This window comes from Martes martes (genome assembly GCF_963455335.1).
Source record: "Martes martes genome assembly, chromosome: 6".
In the NCBI taxonomy this organism is placed as follows: Eukaryota; Metazoa; Chordata; class Mammalia; order Carnivora; family Mustelidae; genus Martes; species Martes martes.
The window spans coordinates 32,226,377-32,231,060 of NC_137893.1; the positions used below are offsets into that span (position 1 = coordinate 32,226,377).

General features: G+C 47.5%; 1 pseudogene across 1 annotated transcript; it reads right to left on the reverse strand.

The window, feature by feature from the left end:
* Positions 1-2,420: 2,420 nt before the first annotated feature.
* Positions 2,421-3,271, reverse strand: LOC308344292 (forkhead box protein H1-like; annotated as a pseudogene). The gene has a single exon. The product of its transcript is annotated as a forkhead box protein H1-like (transcript).
* Between the last annotated feature and the right edge of the window lie 1,413 nt (positions 3,272-4,684).

Consider the following 4,684-nt stretch of genomic DNA (forward strand, 5'->3'; position numbering starts at 1 on the left):
ATAGTTTCTTTTGTGAATATTGCAAGTTGGGACCTTCAACTTGTTGTTTGGGGGGAGGAGTTAAACACAATCTTTCATCTAATTTTTTATCGATTTTTGTATCATTTAAATGATTTCTTATTTACTCAGAATCATGACATATTTAGGTTACATATAGAGCAGTATAATTTTTCTCAGATGCTTAATTGTTTTTATGATTCAAAACTGACTCTTGACAACCACCATTCTGTTCTGTCTCTGAGTTTTATTTTCTTTCGCTTGTTCATTTGTTCTGTTTTTTAGATTGCACACGTAGGTGAAATCATATGGCCTTTGTATTTGTCTGACTCATTTCGTTTAGTATAATATACTCAGTTTCATCCATGTTGTTGAAATTGGCAAGAATTTGTTTTTTATGGCTGAGTAGTATTCCACTGTGTGTGTGTGTGTATGTATAAATAAACTTAATTCATTATAAATTATAATAATTACAGTAACTATAATATTACATTATAAAAGATATCTTACATATTACTATATATTACATCTTCTTTATCCATTCATCCATCACAGATGGTATCTGGACTTACTGTGCTAATCAATTACATTGTATGCAAATATGAAATCATTATGTGGTATTCCTGAAACTAATATGCTATATGTCAATTATACCTCATTAAAAAAAATGAGTCTTGAATCTCTAAAAAATTCTCCCCTACATGCCAACTACTTTACATATTTATGCTATTCAATTTGCATTCTTTCTTTCAAGATATTAGTGGAAGAAAAGAATAGCGAGAACTAGAATAATTTGTTTATTTCTTTAAAAAGCCCTCGCATGTTAGTTTTATTTATTACTTCCCCAGTTACTTTGCCAGTGTGGTGTCTTTTTCAACGAAGCACAGGCATAATTCTTTACCCTTCGGGCTGGAATTGTGGTTTTAAAAATCCTTGGCGACAAGGCTTGAGCTCCTTGCCGGGTGGGACATCTGTCCTGCTTGGTACTGTATGACTGGCACATAGCTGGCACCCAGTAAATAATTTTTGAATAAATGATTGGATAAAGACCTATAGACCTTCGTGATTTATGTGAGTGCGGGAGGAAACATCAGGTCCTGCGTCTGGTCACGTGTGTGCGTCCTGCAGACATCACAGCACTGGGCAGGCCTATAGCCTGGATAAGGCTCACTTAGGTTTCATGACAGCAGGCTACAGCTGTTGGGTCCTTTGGGACCACGCCACTGTCGCCCTTTGTGCCATTGTTGGGAGTAGTCAAATTCACCAAGCCTCATGTCCCTGTTCTCACTGTGGAAGGTGAATGATTTCTACTGGAGAGAAAGCGAGAGCAGGGGGCGGGAAGGAGGACAGATGTTTCCATTGTTTGTTTTCAGTATCTTCTTCCCCATTCACCTCTGTGTCCCTCTCTGATCCAAACCCCGTGGACTTCAAGGTGACACCCCACTGCTCTTTGGTATTTCTCTCCATTCTACCTTAGTCACTATTCACTATTCAGTCCTCTGGTGTTTCCATAGTCTTGTTACTCCTTTGGCATTACTTTCGATTTTTTGCTTCAACTCTGATATTTCAACATCCCATTTTCTGACCTCATGTAATCCATCATTTTTTCCTTCCTCACTCGCTGCATTTCTTCTGCAGCCAGATGAGAACTCCAGTTCCTTGAACTCCTTACATTCTGACTTCTCTCTTTTTTTCCCTACTTAACTTTGTACTCTATCCCTTTAATTATTCTCTTGCCTACAGCCTTTATCCCCTTGCCCCACTGCCCCGCATACTTGCAGAACCCAGTCCCGGCTCAGTCTAGCTCTTTGCCTCCTCCAATCCTATTCTAGGCTGCCATGCCCTACTAGAAAAAGACCATTTGACAAACCAGAAATTTAGCCTTAGATCAGGCATCTGTTACTTTTCACCCACCTAGCTGTGGTAGCTAACTGGTCTTGCTACGGCACTCTTGTCTTCTTGCTAGCCAGGCTCCACACAGCAGCTAGAACGTTCTTTACACATTTCAAGTATGATCAAGAAACTTCTAATACCGTTTAATGGCTCCTTGGTTAAAGGCAGAATCCGAAGTTTTAAAGATGAGTGTCCCTGTGTGATCCGGCTCCAGTCCCTAGCTCTGATTTTCCCTCCTGCCCTTGTCTCTCTTTCCTCCAACTTCAGAAGTGCTTTTCTTAGAGCCACATGGTGATGGACAGATGGAAAGCAGGGTAAACGGACAGGAAAGGCCACAGACAGTGGGATCAGGAAGGGGCTACTCCAAGAGAGGCCCCAGTCTTTCCAGTCTTGCCTCTGTGGGTGGGAAAGGCATGACTGACTCTCAGGGGCAGGGAGGTACCCGGCGGGCCACGGCCCTTTATGGGGTAGACCAGTAACATCATGGATTCTCAGCACGGCGGGTGCCTGGACTTCCAAGGCTGCTGTGGCTACAGACACTTCTTGGTCCTCTTGGCATTGGTTCCCCAACAAGATAGTAGTGGTGGGAAGGGGTAGACTCGGAAAGCAGCACCTGCCCTGGGAGCTTCCCAGGCTGTCCTGGAGAATAGCAGGCCTGGGGTGGAGGCAGCTGGGTCTGAGGAGTGACTGACCCACACATCACAGAGGCTCTTATTGGAAGAGGGTATCTAGATCCCAGAGCAGCCCTGGGAAGGGGGGGTCATGGATTTCAGAAGTCACCCCCAAGTAGGCTGGGCTGGTTGAAGGTGGGCACTAGGGATAAGATGTGGGTGGTGGTGGAGCCAAGGGCATTACCACATTGGGAGGGTAGATGGGCAGTAGGATGTGGACAGCTGCCCCTGGGGTGAGGCCCTGTAACTCACACTGGACAGTCCCCCAGGGTCTGGGGTATCCTTTGGGAAGTAGAAGGGGCAGGCTTTGTGCTCAGGGGAGAGGGGTGAGGGCCTACTGGTTTCCCCTGGAAAGCCTCCCCCTCTGCTCTCCTAGGAGGGACAGAAGGGCCACAAAGTCCTCTCAGAGGGCAGGGGTGGAGCAGGCACCAAGTCCTCCCCACCATGCCCAGACCCTGCCCGACCTGGGCTGCTCCTGGTTCCTGGTTCCCCATCCTAAGGTTCCCTAGCAGAAACTTTATTCTGAGGCCCTCACTGGGTGGAGGCTGGGGACTGGGCAGCGGCTGGGGACTGGGCTGCCAGTAGGGCCAGCCGTGCATCAGGCAAGGGCCCAGGTCCTTGGCAAAGGCTCCCCACACGTCCCCGCCCCACCGGCCCTGGCACAGAGCCGTGTTCTGCAGCCGCAGCACGTAGCCCACGATCGGACTCATGGCGACCACCACCCACAAGTTGCCGGGGCCTGGGGCTTCGCAGGCTTTTTAGGCACCTTATGGCCACATCAGAAGTAGAGGATGGAGGAGAGATTGCGGCAGGTGGAATCCTTCCAGCCCTCGTGGTCGCCCCTGAAGATGGGGACAGGGGCTGGACCCCACGGATGATCTGGGACAGTTTTAGCTTGCGTGGAGGTCTTCGCATGCCGCAGGTATCTCCTCCCTCCTCTCCAGAGGCTGGGAAGAGGACCCCGACCGACCTGGAAGTCCCAGGCCTGGGTCGCTGCCCCACCCCATGCGGGGCTGAGAAACACCGTGCGCAGGGGCCGCCCCACGCAGAGGGCAGGGCACAAGGCCATGGAGAAGGGTGATGGAGAACTGTGGGGACAGAGGGCTGGGGGCGTGAGGATGCTTCCAGTCCTTTGCCGGGTCGGCACATGCGCCATGCACTCTCTTCCCTTTGGGAATTGTCTCTCTTTCACCCTCCTCTTTACCCTCTCACCTCCAGCTTTATTTCTCACAGTGACCTCCTACTCATCTTTCCAGTTTTTGTTTTCTGCTTCAAGGGATTCTTCTCTGAAATTCCCTCTCCCTCCAAAAATATCTGACTTGTGCACACTATAGCTCCTCTAGGCTAGTATCTAGAATACTGTATTTTAATTGCTTATTCATCTATATCTCCCACTATTTCATGAAATCCATGAGGGCATAGGGCTCTATCTGCCTGGTTCATTGTTGTGCTCGCAGTGCTTAGGACAACACTTAGAATACACTAAGTGTTAATCAGCATTTGTAGCAGAGAGTGTAGAGTGATGGTAAGGTAAATAAAGAGGAACCAAACCATCTGGGTTCAAATTCTGAGGCTGCCAATTATTTGCTGTATAATCTTGGATAAGTTACTCAACTCTCTTTATTCAGCTTTCTTATCTGTAAGACAGAGATTGTAATAATGCTCACCTGATGCGGGTGTTGTGAGCACTGAATCGATACACGGTAAGTATTCAGAACAACACCTGGTACAGTAAACACCCAACTGACTCCTTCTTTGTCAAAGTCCTGGATGTGGCCATCAAAAATAATAGGAGTCTTATCCATCTGACTGTCACCTAGCCATCTGTATTTAGAGATGTATCTTTAGCTGAAAATGGTCATGTCTTTACACACTTTTATGAATCCGTTGTGCATGTTAAATTGAAACTGAGACTCAATTAGTTGAACACATTCCCCATTTGAATAATGGGGGCGCCTGGGTGTCTCAGTCGGTTAAGGGTCTGCCTTCGGCTCAGGTCATGGTCCCAGGATCCTGAGATCAAGTCTCGCGTGGGGCTGCTTGCTCAGAGGGAGCCTGCTTCTTCCTCTGTCTCCAGCTCCCCCTGCTTGTGCTCTCTCTTTGTGTCAAATAAATAAAGGAAA